Genomic DNA, 23888 nt, shown 5'->3' on the forward strand with positions numbered 1-23888 from the left:
GGAGTGCTGGGCCAACAGCTATTTAAACTTCTGCTTTGCATGGCTACAAGCCTGACCTGAAACGCACTAAGAGAATCATTAAAATTATGCATCGTGGGTATTTGAAGATGAAGCCTGCTGCCAAGATGTAAAGCAATCCATTTTTAAAATGTTGCAATTTAGCAGCTAACATAAAACCACCACTGTCTTATAAATATCCAAAATTGCCCTTTTCCATAGGATACTGTTACCTTATCATTTAGCACAAGTCAATCAACCACCTCTAGTTTGACACAGAGGAGTTAAAATTTGGACTGTGTGTTGATCTCAGACATCCGTTCAACAAATATTTGCAGAATTGCAAGCAATTTTGCAGAACACTGGCCAAGGAAAATAGTGATTTGATTTGCAAAACTAGTATAAATACCATTGCAAAGGGTGAATAGGCACCCCCACACTGAACAGGATGGAAAAGACCATGCTAAAGAAGTTGGTTAATGTGATTCAGGTGCATGGAGAGCAGAGATGAGCGTTACATTGGTAGGAAGGTGCTAAAAATGCAGGTGGAAAGGAAAAGCCAATGTGGTTGCAGGTCAGGATACTGAGTCCAGCGAAGCAAACAAGAGAATTGCAAGGCTGAGTAATATGGCTAATACCATCAACCCCGTATTAGGGATGGCATTCGTTTAAAATGAAAGAGAAAAATGCAATGAATAAGGCTAATTAGTTTCATTCAGGAGCCCCCAAATCAAATTGGGGGCCCCTGAATGAAACAAACCTTTTTTTTTTTTTTTTTTTTTTTTAAATTAAATTAATGCATAGGGCCTAGATCTAGTCCCGAAGCTGGGGCTTCACCTAGGATATAGGCTGAGGGCAAAAGCTATGCCCAAGCCCTATGCCAGGGCCTTGGCCTAGGCCCAAAGCCGAGGCCTCGCCTAGAGCATAAGCCGAGCCCCAAAGCAGGGGTCATGGCCTATACCCAAGCATGATGCTAAGGTCTCAGCAGACTGAGCCTCCAGGTAGGGTCACAGCAACTGGCCTGGGTCCGGGCCAAGGCCCTGACATCAAGACCTGGCCTCCGGGGCAGATCATGGCATCGGGCCTGTGTCCGGGTTGAGGTCCTGGTATTGGGACCTTGTCTACAGGCCAGGCTGTGGCATCGGGCCTGGGTCCAGGCTCTGGCCTAGGCCAAAGCATTGGCCTTGAGTAGGCCAAGTCTACAGTGACCTGTCACAGCCTCGGCCTATGCAAATCTGTAGCTTCGGCCTAGTCCTAGCCAGCAAATCCCCAGACCAAGTAAGTGGGAGCTGGGGGGAGATCCTGGCCCCGGCATTTTTCTATGAGGGTGGGAGGGAGGCCTAATTTTAATTTTTTTCGCTATTTTGGGGATATTTATTTACTGTTTGACTTGTTTTTGTTTACACGGATGAAACAAATCAAGCAATCCACAAACCACTCCTGAAAAAACCTCCCAAAAATGAACTTTTTTCCATTACACATCCTTACCCCATATTAGTGGGAAACATGCATAGGAGAAAAAGATGGTATGGCTGCACAGTACTCTCTCTGTATCTTGCACATATATGCATGCTTTTTCTCTTATATACACATGCAAACTCTCACACACACAGGCTTGCTGTCTCTCCCATACATATGCAAACTCTCTCATACATACACAGAAACTCTCTCTCTCACACATACACATGCAAGGTCTAATACATATGCAGGCTCATGCTCTCTCTTTCTCATATACACACACAGCTCTCATATACACACAGTCACTCTCTCTCATACAGATGCAGGCTCTCACACACAGGTTCTCTCTCACATGCAGGGTCTCTCATACAAACACAGGCTCTCTGTCTCTCAAATATACATGCTAGCTCTCTCATACTTATGTAGGCTCTCGATCTCTCTCACACATAACTACTCCTCACAACCAGAGGGGAGATGAGAAGAAACCATACTGGAGACGGTCAGTAAATGAGATGAGTGGTAACTCTGATGCAGGTGGCTGAGTCTGCCAAAGTATGACCTCATGTCAAGTGATACAAACACACATGATTAAATGGAAAAGAGATCCGGGGACAGTACTTGGTTTTCAGATAAGTAATTTTTTTTTATCAATGATAATGAGAATTTTCATGGAAATAAATAAATAAATAAAATTTTGGATAACTAATAGGGTGACCAATAGAGCTGAAATGGCAACTGACATTTGAGTGCTTACCGTTGATACCACTTGAGGCCCATTGTGTGGCGAGTGGCGGTGAATGTACAACTTATTAGCACGTTAAAAATTTCTGATGCCATGTTCATGAAGACTTAAGATTTATTAAATGACTGATGATTGAATACAATCTTATTGAGTGGAAAGTGTGTCTCCTTAATAGTTTGTGATTAAGGTTAATAGTGAGAAGGCTTCTGCTGGGTTTGTGACAGTAAACCAATATATTTACACACACTAATACAAAATCTGTTATAGACAGTGCTCACCTTGCTGCTGGTCTGGTTGGGAGGTGTCCAAGTCCATAATCCCTGCCACAGCCAACTTGAAGATGGTGCTTTGAACCAGGCACTCCATCGCCGAGATGGTCACCTGTGTGTCTACCCCCTCTGCACACATCCAGACCTGCTTCTTCTTCAAAACACGGCCCAGGTCCCACCTTTTGTGGCAAAGCTCTGCCACACTATTGCTTTTCTTAAATACATCATTTATTTTGTGCCAGATCATCTCCCAAAGCTGTTCTTTTTGATAGGAGACATTTTCTTGGACCTACAGCCCTTAACTATGGTCCCAAATCCATGCTCTCCCTTCTGTCCTTAATCTGTCTGCTTGACCAATTCACCACCACACAAAATCTAGTTCTCTCTAATCATTCCCATGACCTAAGTACTGAAAATACCCTATGTAGTATCCTTCACCTTTCCCTCTGATGCTTTATCTGTTTTCCTCAAACCCCCTTCCCCAATGTTCTATCCTTTTTTCACCCTCAATCTCACGGTCACCAGCAACATATGGAGCAGGGCCTGGTATGCTAGCCTAAAAAAACATGTAAACAACTCGCTCAGGATTAGCTGAAGCTGAGGCTCTGACATGTAGTCACTTCCTCCAGACTTGCAGAATAAGGTGAAAGCATCCCATTGGTATCTATGATCTCTCCTTTGTCATTTGCAACCAGGGGTGGATTGCAGGAAAATATCAGCCCTTGGGAATTTTTTTTCAAAACCATCCCATGGGGTATCTGACTCCCTTGTTCACTTTTTCTGCAGCACATGCATCAACACGCCAAGTTGACTCTTAAACCTGACAGAATTAAGCCCAAATATCTCCAAAATTAATTTCATATTTGTCCTAAATAACTAATAGAGCATACTCTAGACCAGCAGTGAGTAATTAAAGCTGTAGACCCATATTCCATCAATGCAAATTGGATGGGGCCACCCCACAAAATTGCTTAGTAGAATGCCTCACCTTAGTCAAACAGGAGAAAACAGACAGACCCTCATTAAATACAATGAAGGTATAATAATAAAGTATAAATAGAAACATGCAGACAAAAAATGAACATGAAACCACAACAAGCCAGACTCTTTATGGAATGGAAAAGCAAATATCATTCCTCTCTAAATATCAAAAATAGCATCAAGAAATAAAAAGCATCAATCATGACTCCCCCGCCCCCCAAGGGAAAGAAGGGTAAAGAGCATGCTAACATTTAAGTGAACTGCAGCAGAGAAAAAAAGAGGACAATGCAGCTATGTAACATAATCCAGCAGCCCAGGAAACACAGAAAGAGATTAAAAGGTTGCCAGACCCCTTACTGTAAAGGTGCTTAAATGACCATTGAATAGATGAGTCAGAGACTCAGGTAGGGGAATTTGCATGTCATAGCTTCCTGGACTACTGTTGTCAACTTGGAAGTGAAACACTTTAAATTATACAGAATTATGACTGGAAAGTCCTACATTGCAGAATTCTGAATAAGAGAGGAATTTGTGAGAAAATGTACTGAAAAAAATGTCCTAGGAAGCAAACTGATTCTCACCCCGACAAACAAGGGGAATCAGACCCTTGGGTACCCAGTTCTTAGACAACAACGAAAAAAAAAGCTAGGCAGGATGGAAGGGTATGCACACATTCTCTTCCTGCCTGGGTCTTGGCCTTCGGCTGATAGAAGGTGACCTATCTAGTCTTTGTAACAGCAAATGACTGGCATATGCTTAGCAGAGTTAAAATCACTAAAAGCTGAGAAGGCAGAGGGCCTAAATCACCGAATGCTAAACAAACCATGTGCCCAGCGGAGCAGTAAAAGCCTGAAAAAGCCTTCTTACCAAGGGAAGGGAACTGAAGCACAGTGGCAGATAAGGACATAAGAAATCGCTGTACTGGGTCAGATCAAGGTCCATCAAACCCAGCATTCTTTTTCTAACAGTGGCCAATCCAGGCTACAAGCACCTGGCAAGTATCTAAAAACTAAGTATATCCCTTGCTACTGATGATAGTAACAGCAGTGGCTATTTTCTAAGTCAACTTGTTTAATAGCAGGTAATGGGCATCTCCTTCAAGAACTTGTCCAAACCTTTTTAAACCCAGCTACACTAACTGCACTAACCACATTTCCTGGCAACAAATTTCAGAGTTGAATTATGCATTAAATGAAAAAGAATTTTCTCCTATTAGTATTAAATGTGATACTTGCTAACTTCATGGAGTGCCCCCTAGTCCTTCTATTATCCAACAGAATAAATAACCAATTCACATTTACCCATTCTAGACCTCTCTAAGCTGAACAGCCCTAACCTTAGTCTTTCCTCATAGGGGAGCTGTTCCATCCCCTTTATCATTGTGGTCACCCTTCTCTGTACCTTCTCCATTGCAACTATATCTTTCTTGAGATGTGACAACCAGACTTGCACACAGTACTCAAGGTGCGGTCTCACCATGGAGCTATATAGAAGCATTATTTATTTTATTTATATTTATTTAAAGCTTTTATATACCGGCATTCATGATACAATCATATCATGCTGGTTTACAGGTAACAGGGGGTGTAAAAAGCCTTAAGCAAATAACAAGTGGAAAGGAACAAAAGTTACAATAAAACAGGGTAATTGGAACTGGAGCAGGAAGAAACAAGAGTAGGAGTAACTTACAGAAATTTTACAGAAAAACTATTTACATAGGGCTGAAATGTCTCTTAATAGTTATGAGACATTCTTAATGTCTTAATGTCTCTTAATTATGACATTCTCTATTTTATTCACCATTCCCTTCCTAATAATTCCTAACATTCTGTTTGCTTTTTTGACTGCAACACACTGAGCCTATGATTTCAAAGTATTATCCACTATGACACCTAGATCTCTTTCCTGGGCGGTAGCTCCTAATAAGGAACCTAACATAATGAAACTACAGCATGGGTTATTTTCCCCTATATGTATCACCTTGCACTTATCCACATTAAATTTAATCTCCCATTTGGATGCCCAATTTTCCAGTCTCACAAGGTCTTCCTACAAATTATCACAATCCCCTTGTGATTTAATCACTCTGAATAATTTTGTATCATCTGCAAATTTGATTACCTCACTCGTATTGCTTTCCAGATCATTTATAAATATATTGAAAAGCAAAGGTCCTAGTACAGATCCTTGAGGCACTCCACTGTTTACTCTTTTCCAGTGAGAACATTGTACATTTAGTCCTACTCTCTGTTTCCTGTTTTTTAACCAGTTTGTAATCCACGAAAGGTCATCGCAACCTATCCCATGACTTTTTACTTTTCTTAGAAGCCTCTCATGAGGAACACTTGTCAAATGCCTTCTGAAAATCCAAATACTCTACCATCCACTGGTTCACCTATATTATCTACATGTCTTTCTTCTCCCCTGCTTCAACGGCAGGGGAGAAGAAAAACTGATACTTCACGCATATCCAGCATAGCTCTCTGCTTCAACGGCAGGGGAGAAGAAAAACTGATACTACAAGCATTTCCAGCATAGCTCCCTGCTTCAACAGCAGGGGAGAAGAAAAACAACCAATAAGGGCTGAACAACACAGTCTGGGTAAAACAAATAAGCATGGGTGTAGCTTGCTTATTGCGGCGGTTACTTCCCCTACTACCCATAACTAATCAAGCTTGATATTTCACTTGGTTGCAGCTCCATCACTGCTCTCTACATTAATGGTGGGGGTGGAAGGGAAATAGAACCAAAGAGCTAAGAGAAACAGATAAGTATGAGAAAAAAATGTGAAGCTTGCTGGGCAGACTGGATGGGCCGTTTGGTCTTCTTCTGCCGTCATTTCTATGTTTCTATGTTTCTATGTTTCTTAAACACTTCAAAAAAGTGAAGCAGATTTGTGAGGCAAGACTTGCCTTGGGTAAAGCAATGCTGACTTTGTTCCATTAAACATTGCCTTTCTATATGATCTGTGATTTTCATCTTTAGAACACTTTCCAATATTTTTCCCAGCACTGACATCAGGCTAACTGGTCTGTAGTTTCCCAGATCACCCCTGGAGCCCTTTCTAAATATTGGGGTTAAATTAGCCACCCTCCAGTCTTCAGGTACAATGGATGATTTTAATGATAAGTTACAAATTTTAACTAATATATCTGAAATTTCAATTTTTAGTTCCTTCAGAACCCTGGGGTGTATACCATTTGGTCCAGGTGATTTACTACTCTTCAGTTTGTCAGATCTACCACATCTTTCAGGTTAACCGTGAGTTGGTTCAGTTCATCTGCATCTTTACCCATGAAAACCTTCTCCAGAATGGGTATCTCCCCAACATCCTCTTCAGCAAATACTGAAGCAAAGAGGTGAAGCATTCCCCCAGTTGCAAGAGGACCCCAGCAGCAGATCCAGAGGTAGAGTAGTCCCCTTTTGGCAAGAGGACCCCAGCAGCAGATCCAGAGGTAGAGTTCCCCCTTGAGCAAGAGGACTCCAGCAGCAGATCCAGAGGTAGAGTGGTCCCCCTTGAGCAAGGGGACCCAAGCAGCTAATCGAGAGATCCTCCAGGAGCAAGGGGACCCCAGCAGATCTCGCAGTCCCCCAGGTGGGTGTAGACCCCAGTGGCAGAACGAGCACTCCCCCAGGAGGTCGTGGAACCCAGCAGCATATCAAGCAGTCCTCCAGGAGGTTGGGGACCCCAGCAGCAGATTGAGTGGTCCTCCAGGAAGGCATGGACCCAAGCAGAAAATTTAGCGGTCCTCCAGTAGGTCGATCAACAAGTCCCCCAGGAGAGCATGGATCTCCTGGGGGAGCATGGATCCCAACAGAACAGGAGGCAGAGTCAGTTACCCAGGAGGGCATGAACCCCTGCATTGGCACAGACCTTTCAGCGGAGCAGAAATAGCACCAAGGAGATGGCAGCAGTTTAGATACAAGGACCCCCAGGCCAATACTGCTCGCCAGCCCAGTTGCATCTTTTTCACATGGGTGAGACTTGGGAAAAAGTGTGTGGGGGGGGGGGGGATAATAACACCACGTGATAAAGTGGGAACTCAAGTGGTCCCTTATATTCTATATGGTGGTATACTATGGGGGCCAACAACCCCAAATTGCCAAACATTAAATGTTCTTGCTACATTGTATAAATGTATATAGTTGTGTGGCCTGAGACTATTAACCATGAGTAGATAAGTGTGCTGTTTGACATCCTTTTAGCGATGTACATAGTCATGTAGAAATGTATATACTTATATAGTCTAATAAACCTGTATATATTTGTACATACTGCCTGCCTTGTTCACAGTCCCATTTGTTTTCATGGGATGAAGGGAAAGAAATCCCACCCACCATCACTTTCTTCCCCAGGTGGAAGTACCAGGCGCCAAGAACATGAGGACCGATGGCGTCTCCCACCAGAATCCAGGATTGCCCTGCGAGGTAAGTGGTCAAGGGGGCATTACAATCATAATAGTAAAACCAAACTCATAAAAAGAATATTTCAAAACAGCTGATGAATAGAACATCCAATGATTACAAACACATAACATTGTTTTTTTTAATTTCCCAAACATCAATAAAATATTTCAAAACTGCAGACAGACACAGCAAACACCACCCAATAATTAAAATTAAAGCTAAAATAAATCCTCTTCTCTTTGTATCTGAGAACTTTAGATTCCAGTCACCTTGAGATTGTCATGGATTAGTAAGGGGTGAGAGATATGCACAACTTTTTTCTCTCTCTAACACACATGTTCATTCTCAAACAAACTCCCTTATATTTTCTCACACATACATGCTCACTGTATCATACACTGTCTCTCGTACATGCTCAGCTCACTGGCTCACATGCCCTCTCACAGACATGCTCACTGTGTCACACTCATGCTCTTGTTCACACACATGCTCACTCATGCTCTCTCATATACATGCTCACATATGTTCACTGACTCATTCTTGCTCACACACATGCTCGTTGGCTCAATTGCTCTCTTTTATACTCACACGCAGGCCCATTGGCTTAAATAATCATCGTGCTCAAACATATGCTCACTGGCTCACTTGTTCTCTCTCATTCACAAACATGATCTGGTAACCACAATAAGCCCGACTGTATTATGCAGTACAACAATGGGAAAACAGAAACATAATCACTCCTCACAGGACATCAAGCAATACAATCAAGAGATATAAGACATCATTCCTAATATTAAAACCAGGTAAAGAATGATTATATCAAAACAGTCGACAAACATAGGCGGCCTGATATTCAATAGCATTAAGTGCTACTTAGCTGGATTAGTAGGTCTTATGTGGTAAAGTAGCAGCCGCTGAATATGCGCTTACATTTAGTGGCTAAAACGTTAACTGCATAAGTTCTGGGCAGGCGTTGGGTGTAGCGACTTAGCCACATAACTTATGCAACTAAGTAGCAATATTTTGTCTTAGCCACATAAATGTACCAGCTATGTTAGACGGTTATAACTGAAAAGGTTAATACAAATATATATGCATAAATTCAAGGAGATAGCCGTGCTGTTGAATATATACTGTGTAATTTAGCTGGATAAGTTATATCAAGCCAAGTTACTTAAATGGCAATCTTTCAATATTGGGCCCTAATGATTGCAAATGCCACATACATTTGTTCTAATATTTCCTAAACACCAATACAATATTTCAAAACAGCAGACACATGAAATAGCACCCTAAATTTAAATTAATATATAATTAATTAATTAATTTAAAAAGCTCCAGCTCTCCATAGCATTAAATAAATAAATACCTGGTATCTTTTATTTGTCAGAGATTGTTGTGAATTTGGGTGGAGAAGGCCATGATCTTTAACCTCTCTCTCTCTCCTTCACACACATAAGCACTCTCTCTCTCTCTCATACACATGCAGACTCTCACTTATACATACAGACTCTTTCTCTCATACACACATGCAGGATCTCACTCTCTCATGCACACATGCAAATACTCTTATACAGCCAATAGGAAATGGAGATGATGAGCGGTATACGCTAGTGGTGAATAACCATAAATGGAAATGGCATAGCGCTAGGAATTCACGGATCCTTGTGTTGAATTGATCAAAGAAGTGAAGACTTAAAGCAAGCATTTCCACCTTTTTATTCATGAATTCTTAGAGAGAGGTTTCAGTCCCCCGACATGGACCATGTTTCGCCACATGGGCTGTGTTGAAAGGGACAAAGACCCAGAAAAACTGTCAGCAAACCAAAGGCATAAATGAATAAAGATATATAACCAAGAATCCTCCATAAATAATAGAAAAAAATACCGAATAGCAGAAGCTTGTGCTTACACAGGCAAAGAATATTGTACAAAACAAAATAAATTAAAAATAAAAAAACAACTGTTAACAAACGCATCTGTAAAACATAAATGTGTGAAACGTATACAACATAAATAAAATGTAAATAAAACATATAAATGTGAAAAATGTGTGTGTCAAGAGGGGGGAAGGGGAGCTAGCTTACAATTCCAAGTTGGCCTGTGGAATATCTTACCTCCAGCCCCATCCTGCTGAGTGTGCAGCCGGTCCATTGTATACTTCCTTTGCAGGTGCAGCTCCAAGACTCTTCTTCAGGTCTTCAGGATGACTCCCATTAATAGTGCATTGTTGCTGTCAATGTGAGTGCCATACTGGTATGTTACTATGAATTGTTAATCTTTAAGATGAGAACAGCTTCCTCATGCTTTGCCTAACCCTCTCCATCCCACCCCCTCCTCCATCTAGGCCCCCCTTGTAATCCTCCCATGCATAGCTTAACAATCTCTATGATTGCCCCCCCTTGCATGGTCTGACACTCCCCACCCATGCCTCATCCCCTCTAGCCCCTCCAATAGCAAACATGCATGGCCTGACCATTTCCACGCCCACCTCTGCCCCCCTCTATCTTCCAGTAGAAGCCCCTCTTGCACAGCCTGACACTCTCCACCCATGCCTCTCTCCCCTACTAGCCCTCCCCAGTAGCCCCCCCCCCCCATGCACAGCCTGACACTCTCCATCCCATTACCCCTACTCTACTTACCCCATCAGGAAAGAGGCACTATGGTTGAATGCAGTGCAGAGCTCACTCCATGCATTTTTATTTCACTGCAGGTCCCGGCAGACCCCTGGAGCAAAAAAAAATCTCTCCTCATTTTCTATCCCCAGGGATGTCAGCAGTTGGGTGTCCCTGGTGGTGAAATTTGACTGCCATGCAGGCTTAGGCCCTTTTTTGTTCCAACACCTCTGTGGATCCAGAAGTGGTGCATGCATGAAACAGGCATGTAACCTGCTTGTGCGCATTCACATGCAAGATGTGTTATGTACGCACCCATGCCCAGATAGTACACACACATGTTTGCATGTGGTAATATATGCATTTTCAACATTATGCACCTAGTTTGGCATATCATTTAAAATTCCTACATTTCGAAGCATGCATCCATATAAGAGTATATGTGTGCCCTTGCACACTGGTTTTAAAATTGACCTGTTAGTGTGTGGTAGACGTCTCCTGCCCATCGTCAGCTTCTATCTCTTCCTCTTCTTCCCATTTCTGCTGTGTTACGAATTGGCCAAATTCAGCTCCCAGGATCCATGATTACATTAATAAAATCTTGCAGGGGCTGCACATCTGATGATCTCCACAGATGTCCACCGTCTACAGACTGCAGGACAGGAACTAGAGGGAGGCAACCAGCATAGGAGAGAGATCAGCGATTCAGTGCCCTATTGATTAGAACCACTTAATCTGGTCCTGTTGCAGCACAGGAGTAGCTTGTGCACATTGGGCCGGATTTTAAAAAGGTTATGCGCGCCGGCCCTATTTTAAAAAGGCCCAGCGACGCGCGTAAAGCCCCGGGATGCGTGTAAGTCCCGGGGCTTTACAAAAGGGGTGGTCTGGGGGTGGGGTGAGGGTGGGGTCAGAGGCCTCCGACAGAGCGGCCATTGCTGCTGTGTTGGAGGATCATGTGCTGGCAGGCTGCTGGCGCTCACAACTTGCGCCTGCTCAGAGGCAGGCGCAAAAGTTAAGACAAGAGTCGGGGGGTTGGAGTAGGGCTAGGGGGGGGAAAGGTTATGGGAAGGGGTGGGAAGGTTAGGTTAGAGGGAAGGGAACGGAGGACTGCAGCGCATCTCGGCACGCGCAAGGTGCACAATTGTGCACCCCCTTGCTCACGCCGACCCCAGATTTTATAATATGCACATGCCTGTGCATGCATGTTATAAAATCGGGCATACATGTGCGCGGGAAGCGCACACACATGTAGCCTGCCCGCGCTTCTTTTAAAATTGACCCCATTCTGCTTAGCTGTGTGCATGAGGTCCAGAGCCTTTGAGTGCACACAAAAGCATACACCTTAGAGGAAACAGTACAGGAGATGTGTCTCTCTCTTTGGGAAGGGATAGTAAAGTTTGCTCTAAATTATTTATTTACATAAGCATTTATCGTCTGCCTATATCCAAATCATGCTAGGCGAAAAACAAAGATAAAGCAATATATACTAAAAACATTACATAAAATAATACAATAAAATCATTAAAAATTAGAATGCAATACAATATATAGATATTAATTTAAAGCTTCCCTACATAGGTGGGCTTTAAGCTGCTTCCTGAGCACTACAAAGTCATCAATTTCCATAATTTGTTTAGGTAGGGCATTCAGCATACCGTTCCAAAGATTGTAAAAGCATTTTGTGTGCTGGCAAGCTGAGCAACTTTAGTTGTAGGGACTAGTAAAAGATTTTTACTGCTGGAGCATAAGGCTCTTTGTATGGGCATAGTGTCCATACTGCACAGTTGTGCACAGGCACCACCTACTTTAAAATGGTGTGTGTGCCATGCACCACCAACTTGGGAAGCTATCGTGTCTTCTCTGGCTCTCTCCCCAGAACAATAAGTGCTGCTGCCCACCACTAATGTTCCCTCTAAGCTGCATGCATATGTGGGAAAAGTTCTGTGCTCATGCTGGTGATCAGTTCTAAGCTGGACATGTGCACAACTTACCCCCTCCCAGTGCAGGAAGCCTGGAGTCCATTCTGCCACAGCCGGAAGTGAAGAGGAGGCTGGGGGCTGTGGTGGTGTCCATCCTGCCATGGCCCGAAGTGAAGAAGAGGCCAGTGAGGCCATGGCAGAGGCCATTCCTCCAAGTCACACATGGGCTCTCACAGGCACATGAACAAACATACACACAATGTTTGTGTGAGAAAGAGATCCTGTGTGTGTGAGAGAAAGGGAGTCTGTGTGACAGCATTGGCATGTATATGAGAGAGGGAGTATCTGAAAGAATGAATGTGTTACTATGTGTGTGTGAGGGAGGGAGAGAGAAGATAGTTGATGCAGCCCTACTTCCCCTAATGCACGATAAACTCAGGAAATCAAAAGATCCCAGGTATGGAGAGCAGGAGATTTTTTAATCCTTATTAGTTTTAATTATTTGGTGAATTTGATATTTCTATTTTTTAAATATATATATTTTTACTATTAGAATATTATTTAATTATTGGATGTTTTATTCAACAGATGTTTTAAGAACATAAGAACATAAGAAAATGCCATACTGGGTCAGACCAAGGGTCCATGAAGCCCAGCATCCTGTTTCCAACAGTGGCCAATCCAGGCCATAAGAACCTGGCAAGTACCCAAAAACTAAGTCTATTCCATGTAACCATTGCTAATGGCAGTGGCTATTCTCTAAGTGAACTTAATAGCAGGTAATGGACTTCTCCTCCAAGAACTTATCCAATCCTTTTTTAAACACAGCTATACTAACTGCACTAACCGTTTGACCCCTTTCCAGACCCCCCAGAAGCGGCGGTCAGCACGCAGCCTGCGCACCTGAACCTATTCCCAAGCCCTGGACCCTCCTCCTGCAATGCAGAGGGGCTGCGGAGCAGGGGACCTCCGCTGACTGCTGCTGTTTTGAAATATGTACACCCTGGAGGAAAGGAGGAGCAGAGGCGATATGATACAGACTTTCAGATACTTGAAAGGTTTTAATGATCCAAAGACAACGACAAACCTTTTCCGTAGGAAAAAAATCAGCAGAACCAGGGGTCACGATTTGAAGCTCCAGGGAGGAAGATTCAGAACCAATGTTAGGAAGTATTTCTTCACGGAGAGGGTGGTGGATGCCTGGAATGCCCTTCCGGAGGATGTGGTGAAGACCAGAACTGTGAAGGACTTCAAAGGGGCGTGGAATAAACACTGTGGATCCATAAAGTCAAGAGGCCGCCAATGAAGAGTGGGTGACTCGCCAGAATGATGGCTACTGCCTGGAGACAATACCCTTATTCAATAAAACATACACATGCTTACTGTGACTCCAACATCGTTCTAGCTTCAACAGCAAGAGGAAATGTGGAATAAAGGATCTGCACTCACAAAGGGGGGAGTAGCTGGCTTGTTACGGCGGTTACTACCCCAAACCAAATAAGCCTGTTACTTCTATTTCTATGCATATACAGCATAGTTCTCTGCTTCAACGGCAGGGGAGAAGAAAAAACTGATACTTCACGCATATCCAGCATAGCTCCCTGCTTCAACGGCAGGGGAGAAGAAAAAAGGGTTCACACTCACAAAGCGGGGAGTAGCTGGCTTGTTACGGCGGTTACTACCCCAAACCAAATGTGCCTGATACTTCACTTTCGATGCATATCCAGCATGGCTCTCTGCTTCAACAGCATGGGAGAAGAATAAACTGATACCTCAAGCATATCCAGCATAGCTCCCTGCTTCAACGGCAGGGGAGAAGATAAACAACCAATAAGGGCTGTATAACATAGTCTGAGTAGAACAAATAAGCATGGGTGTAGCTTGCTTATTGCGGCGGTTACTACCCCTACTACCCCTAACTTATCAGCTAGATATTCACTTGGATGCAGCTCCATCACTGCTTTCTACATTAATGGTGGGGGTGGAAAGGAAATAGAACCAAGAGCTAAGAGAAACAGATAAGTATGAGAGAAAAAAGTGTGTGAAGCTTGCTGGGCAGACTGGATGGGCCATTTGGTCTTCTTCTGCCGTCATTTCTATGTTTCTATGTTTCTATATAGTGTTTTGGAAAATCTGTAACATTTTTTAATTACTGGATGTTTTATTCAGCAGAGGTTTTGAAATACTTTATTGGTGTTTGGGAAATAGGATAAATTTTTGCAAGTACTTTTTAATTATTGGATGTTTGTTGGCTATTTTGACATTTATTCTTTTCATTAGCATGGTTTTAATATTATGAATGACATGTTATGCCTCTCCAATTGTATTGCTTGATGTTTTGAGAGAAATGATGATGTTTCAGTTATTCCATTGTTGCACTGCATAACACAGTTGAGCTTGTGGTTTCCAGTTCAGTTTTTGTTGGCACATTTCTATTTTGGATTTGGTGAGGGTCTTTCTGTATTTTAAAGGTCCAGTTCTTGTGTAACTTTAATTCTTGCTGTGAAAATGATGGTATTTATGACATTATGGCTATCTTTTCCTCATTTCTATTTTAAACAGAAGTTTGTTCTTTATTAATTTCACTTGCATACAGAAAGCAGTTTTGAATGTTCAAGCAGAAAATATTTTTTCATTCACATTTTATTGTAACTGCTGTTAGTAGATTAGGTGATTATTTTAATGGATTAGCTAATGTTCCCTATAAGAATTGGATTGCTGTGAACATAAATTTGATAGGCTTTTTGCATCAAAGAAAGTAGTGCTCACAGGGTAATGTGCAATGGTGTTCTAGGGCACATAGCAGCAGCAAATTTTCTGATGCACCACCAACTTCAGCAGTCACCCTATGCCCCTATCTCTCTGGGCCATAAGGGGAGAGGAGTAATTTAAGATATTCAGGTCCATTACACTTCAGTATTTTAATTATCATAGTTAAAACCTTAAATTTAACTCTTTAAATTAAGCACCTGCATAGAATAAACCTGCTTTCTTTTTGCTGGGACCTCATATAGCTCATATAGGTTAACTGACCCTGGCTCATGTCCTGCAGACTACATTCTAACAGCTGTTACACTATTTCTAATCCTCTATTTGTCAGAAGGTGAGATGAACACTAGGCCATTAGCTAGTAAAGATAAGGACCCTAGTAAGGAAATTCATAATTTAGAGTCCTATCAGTACTAACAGTTGATCTACTCAACATTTGTATGTGTGCACATCCCTGCACCTCTCCTTTTTGGTGGAAAATCTTTTCCAGTGTTCACTACTAAACAAAACCAGCCTCGGAAATAATCCCCTTCTGATAAAACCTACAGTATTTTTCGCACTATAAGACATACCTGACCATAAGACGCATCTAGGATTTAGAGGAGGAAAATAAGGGGAAAAAAAATTCTGTCTCCATGATGGGCTCTGTACGGAACTCCCCCTGGTGGCCATCTGTGGGATATTTTTTTTTGTTTTGTTTTTTATAGTAAGGCAGAGAACATCCACACAGGTACTCACACTCACTGGTTTTCTCTCCCTCACATACATACATAGGCTCTTTCACACTCACTGGCTCTCTCCCCCATTCAACTCACTGGCTCTCCCTCACATACCCACAGACAACCTCACACTCAACTCACTGGCTCTCCCTCACATACACACAGACAACCCCCACTCAACTCACTGGCTCTCCCTCACATACCCACAGGCAATCACACACTCAGACTCTCTCCCTCATACACACAGCTCTCTCATACCAGTTATTTTAAACTTTCATGACTGCTCCAAAACCTAAACCTAAAAGCATTTATTAAGCAAACAACTAAAGACTGCTTCCACAAACTACACACATTAAAAAGAATAAAACCCCTATTTCATTTCCATGATTATAGAACAGTGCTCCAAGCAATAATCTTTGCGAAAATAGATTATTGCAACGCTATACTACTAGGCCTCCCATCATCCCATACCAAACCTCTCCAAATGATTCAAAACACGGCAGCAAGAATCCTAACTAACAAGAAAAGAAGAGATCACATCACGCCGGTCCTTAAAGACCTTCACTGGCTGCCAATCCACTTCAGGATAATCCATAAATCCCTAACCACAATCTTCAAAAATATCCATGGACTAGCTCCACTCCATCTACAAATAGCACTTAAAAAACACTCCTCCAACAGACCCACTAGAGAAGTGTACAGAGAACTTCTACAGGTACCACACACCAATACCACCCAACACATAACCCTGAGAGACAGGGCCTTCTCTACAGCAGGCCCCCCACTATGGAACTCAATCCCCTTAGAATTACGACAGGAACCATGTCTTCCAACCTTCAGAAAGAGACTTAAGACATGGCTGTTCAAGAAAGCCTTTCCGGACTCTGACTGATGATCTCACCAAATACAGAAAGACGGTCTATCTCCCACTAAACTGATACGGACATACCAAACACTACACGTTCTTATTCTTGTTAAATTTCTATCGTCTTATTCTTCTTCTTTTCCCAGTTAGAACCATCCTTGTTTTATTGTAACTGATTTTTTCTGCGCACTGTTATAACTTGTTATAATTTGTAAATATATAAAATGTATACTCATGTTATATTTATACACGTTTATAATGTATTGATCACCCCTGTTTTATGTAAACCGACATGATACGAATCTCCTTGAATGCCGGTATAGAAAAACTCAAATAAATAAAAATAAAATAAATAATAGTCAGGGCTATATTACATTGATTAGGAGAGCAATTTGCTCCTAATATTTCAACAGGTAGCCACTTAATCAGCACAGGCAGTAATTCTATTTGCTTTTTCTTAATTTCAGCTGTCAAAAACTGCTAACCAGTTCTGAAAAGCCACATTGCTTCATGTGCAAGAAACATTTTATCACAAATCACTGAACCACACCAAGAACCAAAAAAGCAAATGTCTATGTCATGTGTCCTCCAACCTAGGCAGTATACCACCCCCATGACCCCATCCAAACAAATGAGAAGGAAATGGCCTGCACCAACCACAAACTCCGATGCCATGTATCGTCCTCCGCTGGCAGAGCCCGAGCTCCCCACCGGTCCGCCATTCCCAGGGTGCATCTCACTGCGAAGATCGGCGTGGCGCAAGTCAAACATCAGCTGTTTAAACTGTGTGGACTACGGAGGCCCCTCCAGTTCAAACAGCTCTCTGCCGGTCTGCTGTTCCCGGGGTGCATCCCACTGCGAAGGCCAGCGCGGTGCAAGTCAAATGCCAGCCGTCTGAAATGTAGGGGCCTCCGTAGCCCACGTAGTTGCATTTGACCTGTGCCACACCGACCCTCGCAGTAAGATGCACCCCAGCAACAGCAGACCGGCAGGGAGCTCAAGTTCTGCCAGCAGAAGACAACACAAGGTAACAAAGCCCATGGTCAGCACAGGCTATCTCCCTCTCATCTGTCCAGACACACCAGAAAATCATGAGGGCAATATACCGCCTGGGATAGAGGACACACGACACAAACCTCCACCCTTCTAGCTCATAGCACAGTTCAGTGATTCACGCCAAAATGTTTCCTGCATTTGACCTGCGTCACCATGCTGATTGGGCTGAGTTGGGAGGAGGAGGGGGACGGCGTGCGAGAGGGAGAGATGCTACATTCACTCCATAAGATGCACAGATATTTTCCCCCCACTTTTGGGGGGAAAAAATAGAGATGTGGTTTGTTTATCATGAATTAGGCAATTTCAATGAAATTGCCTAATTCGTCGTGGATCGGAGGCCCCGAACCCCGAAACTGATTTTGCCTGAACTATGAGGAAAATTAGTTTTTCGGGTTTGTAGGGGGGGAGGGGCACATTTTATTTTTTTAAATAGAAAACCATCCCAAGCATTAAAATTCACTGTAATACCACCCCCCCCCCCCCCACCACCACCACCATCCCGATCCACGGCTGCGTTAAAAGAAATGGTGCCGGTGGCCCTTTGCCCTTACCATATGACAGGGCAAAGGTAGCGCCGGCACCATTTTGGTTCCTGTCACCTGACGTCACGAGTGCAGGAGATCGCTCCCGGACCCCCGCTGGACCCCCAGGGACTTTTGGCCAGCTTGGGGGGGCCTCCTGACCCCCACAAGACTTGCCAAAAGTCCAGCGGGGGTCTGGGAGCGACCTCCTGCACGCGGGCCGTATTGCCAATATTCAAAATGGCGCTGGCGCTACTTTTGCCCTCACTATGTCAGGGGAGGGTGGGGGATTTATTTTAAAGGGTCGGGGTGGGTTTTAGGGTGCCGGTTTTCCCGCCCTCCCCCGATTTATGATTTTTTACGATTTAAAAAAAACAAAAACCATGACGATCAGATTTACCTCCCCCCCCAGCCAAAATCGATCGTTAAGACGATCGATCACCCGATTCACATCCCTACCCGGAAGTCCTCATGTTTGCGTGGGAAAATTTAGTTATTTAAAGAGTTGAGACCAGCTCAGCATTGTCTCAGCTACAGGCTTGCTGTGCTGGTGCTCTGTGGCATTTATCTTCATTGGATTGGATTCTGGACTTCTCTGCCTGCCGCCTGCCTTGACTTGGTTTGGATTCTGGACTTCTCTGCCTGCTGCCTGCCCTGACTTGGTTTGGATTCTGGACTTGCGCTGCCTGCTGTCTGCTCTGACTCGGGACTGTGTTGCTTGCTCCTGCAGCTGGGCTCGGGGATACCCTATCGCTGGCTACGACTTCCTTGCTCCATTGGCTAAGGTAAGACTGGGAGTTACTTTGGATCCACATTTCACATACCATAACAACTGCATCTTCCAGTTTCACAGTGATTTGGTTCAGTTCATCTGACTCATCACCCTTGAAAATATCTCTGGAACGGGTATCTCCCCAACATTCTCATTAGTAAACACAGAAGCAAAGAATTAATTTAATCTTTCTGCAATGGCCTTATCTTCCCTAAGAGCCCCTTTAGCCCCTTGGTCAACTAACGGTCCAACTGACTCCCTCTTAGGTTTCTTGCTTCTGATATATTTAAAAAACTTTTTATTATGAGTTTTTGCCTCTACTGCCAACTTCATTTCAAATTCTCTCTTCACCCGTCTTATCAGTGTTTTACACTTAACTTGAAAATGCTTATACATTTTCCTATTTTCTTCAGATAGATCATTCTTCCAATTTTTGAAGGATTTTTTTTTTTTTTGCTAAAATAGCCTCTTTCACCTCACATTTTAACCATGCCAGTAATCGTTTTGCCTTCCTTCCACCTTTCTTAATGAGTGCAATATATCTGGACTGTGCGTCTAAGATTGTATTTTTAAACAATGTCCATGCCAGTTGAACACTTTTAACCTTTGCAGCTGCACCTTTCAGTTTTTTTCTAACTATTTTCCTCATTGATTAGTCCTTATGCTGGAACAATTTCCATGGCTCTGGGCATAGTTATAAAACTAAGATGTTACTTTTTCAGTTACTTTGTTTTTCTTGAGTTAAGTTTACATTTTTTCTTAAAGTCTGCAAATTTAACAAACTTGATTTTGGTCTTAATAGGCTTTTATTGGATTTTAGAGCAGGTGTTTGAGAATACTGCATTTCTCCTTTTCCTGCCTTCGAGATGAACTGTATATGTAGTTGTAATTATATGTACCTAAGATGGTGTAGTGATTGAAGCACAGGTAAGTATTTTAGTTTATTGCTGTTAGAGCTGATATCATGAATGAGTCAAATTGATTGGGGCCGATGCAATAATTGTGCACTGAAAGCGGGCACTGAACAGTCAGTGCCCACTTTCCTAATGCACCCCCAGGTGCCCCTCCTGGGGGCACCATGCAATATTTAAATTTGGGGTGGCGTTATCAAGGAGGCACCAGGGTTGCTTGCATGTCCCTAGCTTCTCCTTGATAACGGGAGCCCCCGAGCATCGGTCATCCGCCGGTTAGGAAACAGACGACAAATTTATTGGCATCAGTTTTCCTAAATGCAGACAGCCAGGGGTTCAGGTAATGGACACTTGTCAATTGAGTGTCCGTTTCCAGCACCCAACTGCTGGCACTTTTTTTTTTAATTGTTTTTTGAAAGATTTCTTCCTCCTACTTAATATTGCAATGATATTGAGTAGGAGGCTGAACAGAAAAGCATTTTTTCTGTTTTTCTGAACTACATTTAGGAGCACTCAGCAATTAATGCCTGCCTCGGGCAGGCATTAATTTCTGAGCATAAAAATGTGCATCTTAGACGCACATTTATTTTTTGCATGCAGAGTGAATAGCTAGTAAACTCATTCACATGTATTTGCATGTGTTGAGCGCTATTAGTTTCACTCCATATTGGACGCACTTTGTGGAGGTGCTAATCCCCTTATTACAAAAGGGGATTAGCACTAGGTTAATCCCCTTATTACATAAGGGGACTACCTAGCGCTTATACAACCCGAGTCCATCTGCGGGTTATATAGTGCACTCAGCTCAGCGCACTGTATTGCATTGGCCCCATTATGTTTTATCTGCCCAGTTCTAGGTATTGACTCTTTCATATGAATGACTCCAGATATCAGAAAAAGGATAACGAGGCTCAAGCATATTACAATGAAGCTGATAACGTATTATGACATTTTAAGGGACAAATCTAAAATTACATGTAAAAAGTGGTTTATGTAACTTTTCTGGCATACAAAGGTCAACTTACCCAAGTTTTGTTTTCAACATAGAATGTGATTAGTTTTATTTGCGAAATTCAGTTTTCTGTCAAAAATGTTGCTAAATCACAAATTTGGATACATTGATTCCCAACTAAAACACATAGCCCTTGATATACAAAGAATGAAGAAGGAGAATTCAGCTCATCATGAATGTACAAAACACTTTAAATTACAAAGACTTATGTAGGGATCCTGTCAGTCCCCTAACTAGGATTTAGTTAGAGGAATATACAGGTGGTATTGTGGAAGAGACAGAATGGTAACCTTATGAATTTGCAGCTCCCTCATATGGAAACTAGTAATGGATGTGTCTCTTTGGTTCATAAAACCAGATCAGCATATAACCTTGTGGATCTTCCTTTTTGCTTTTTCAGAGACAGCATGTCTTGGCTGTCCTTTGGTTCTTTTATTAATTTAGTTATGGTTCCATGGAGATCTTTTATTTATGATGGGAGTTTCTTTTCACCCTCCCTATCCACCCTCTGGATCTTAATTTAACTTAAGTTTGGAGTACTCAATCACTTGAGACTCAGTTAAGTCAATTTAAGTGTTCTATCAGCAAATGGGAGAAGTTCCTTTCATGTAAGAGGAATCTGTGGTCATCAAGATCCAAGGAAAGGATGACTTTCAGCCATCCTGGAGAGGAAGAAGGAGAGAGGGGAGAGAGGAGAGGAGATGGGCCCCATCTAGGGCCCATGCACATCTACTGAAGATTTGGCAAAGAGGAGTAAGAAGTGTTACCATGCTACTGCAACAAGAGAGAGAGGAGAAAGCTAAAAAGAAGAGGTCTGTATAATATGAATTCCATCTTTGATAATTCATCTGTATTGGGAAGGAAGAAATTAGCTTGCCCTATGCCTATGAGAGAGAAGAAATAAAATAACTTAAAGAAACAAATATATTAGAATTAATATCTTATATTACAAAGACATGTAAATAGTAACAAAATTGCTACAAAAGCACTTGTACTATCTTAAAAGAGAATATATCAGCTGTAAAGACTTTATACCATGACTTTGAACTTTATCAGTAAAGAGTAACCTCTTTGTGCTGTATACCTGAATACTAGTTTTAGTAGCAGCAGAAAAGGCCCAAATAGTCCATCCAGCCTGCCCAGAAAACTTCTTATGGTAGTAATTGCCATGCTGTGCAGTTAGTGCAGTTATTTCCAAGCCATAAAAAATTTACTGCTAGCAACATTTTTACTGGGTAATGAGCCTTCTTGAAAATTCAGACAGTGCTGACTGTTTTGCTTATGGACTTGACCTTAGAAGAAGTCCTATGCTTTTTCACTTATGTCTACATATCAATACCCCAGACCATAAAATTCAGGACCCATGTTGGTTGTCGTCTGAATCAAATTCCTCTTCCACCCACACCCACCGCCCCACCACTATCAAAGCAGAGTGTGATGTTGTAGTTGTGTTTAAAGCATCAAAGCTTATTGTTTAAATGTAGTAATTCCTTGCTTTCTGTTAAGGATAGTAATTGCTGCTCCGTGCAGGTCACCCCCAAGCTTATCAGTTCCTCAGACCATAAAAGATTGGCTCCTTGTTGGTTGCTGTCTGAGTCCATCTCCCCTTTTCCCCCTGCCATTGAAGCAGAGAGCAATGTTGCAGTTGCATCAAAATAATCAAGGCTTATTGATTAAGTGTGATAACTGCCACACCATCAAGTTACCCCCATGCACCCTTTTCTTCATTTCCAACTTCTAGCCTTTAGTGTTTATCCTAGTGTTTAGGGTTTTCATCTTTACCATCTCCTTTGGAATGGCATTCCATGCATCCACCACCCTCTCTGTGAGGAAATATTTTCTGGTTTTGATTCTGAGTCATCCCCCCTGGAGTTTTATTTTGTGACCCCTAATTCTACTGATTTCTTTCCAAAGAAAAAGGTTTGAAGTTTGTGCATCACTAAAACTTTTAGGTAGAGGAGATCACATGATGTGGTAGGCTCAGTAGCAGCAGAGAAGCTGAGCTCCGACTACCACCTCAGGCAAATCCTTTACCATCACGGTCATCCTTCAGGCTTGCCTTCCCTGCTCAGTGACATTTTTTCAGTGGACTCAGGGAGCCTTTTTGGGAGGTGCCCGGCCATCATATGGCATCGCGAGCAATTAAGAAAGATAAAGAGAAAGTGAAGGCCCAGGACCCCAAGATGGCTGCCACCCACATGGCTGGAGACGGCCCCGGAGATGAAACCCTGGAAGAGAAAATATCACAGGCAGTGGTTTCCGCGTTAGATGCTCGCCTGAACCATCTATCAGAGCAGATTGCAGATGTTCGGGCATCGCTCACTGAAATTGATTCCCGAGTAGAAAGAGTGGAGGGACATATTACGCTCACTGAATATGACATCAGTGCTCTAGAACGGCGAGTGGATGAGCTGGAAAAAAAAGGCAAAACTGGGCGAAGAGTAAATCGACAACCTAGAAAATCGCTCAACCCGGAACAACCTTCAGTTCGTCGGCTTCCCCGAATCTTTGATAGAAGCGGATTTATCACGCTCTTTGGAGGCCTGGCTCCTAAGTATTGTCCCCTCTCTTGCTTCACCCTCAGGAGGCCTGTTGGAACGAGCGCACAGGCTTGGCCGTCAGATCGATGGAGCGCAAGGAACTGGCCAAGAGTGATAATTGTCCGCTTTCTCCACTTCGCCCACAAAACTTTAGTGCTGCAACATTATCAGAAGGCAAGGGAGTTTTTCTATGAAACCAAGCGCATACTGATTTTTCAGGACTTCTCCCCTCGGGTTACTATCATGCAGAAGGAATTCAGCAGTGTCTGATGGAACCTTTTAACAAGAAAATCCAGTTTGTGTTAATGTTTCCTGCTCACTTAAGGATTTCCCAC

This window comes from Rhinatrema bivittatum, chromosome 1 (genome assembly GCF_901001135.1).
Source record: "Rhinatrema bivittatum chromosome 1, aRhiBiv1.1, whole genome shotgun sequence".
In the NCBI taxonomy this organism is placed as follows: Eukaryota; Metazoa; Chordata; class Amphibia; order Gymnophiona; family Rhinatrematidae; genus Rhinatrema; species Rhinatrema bivittatum.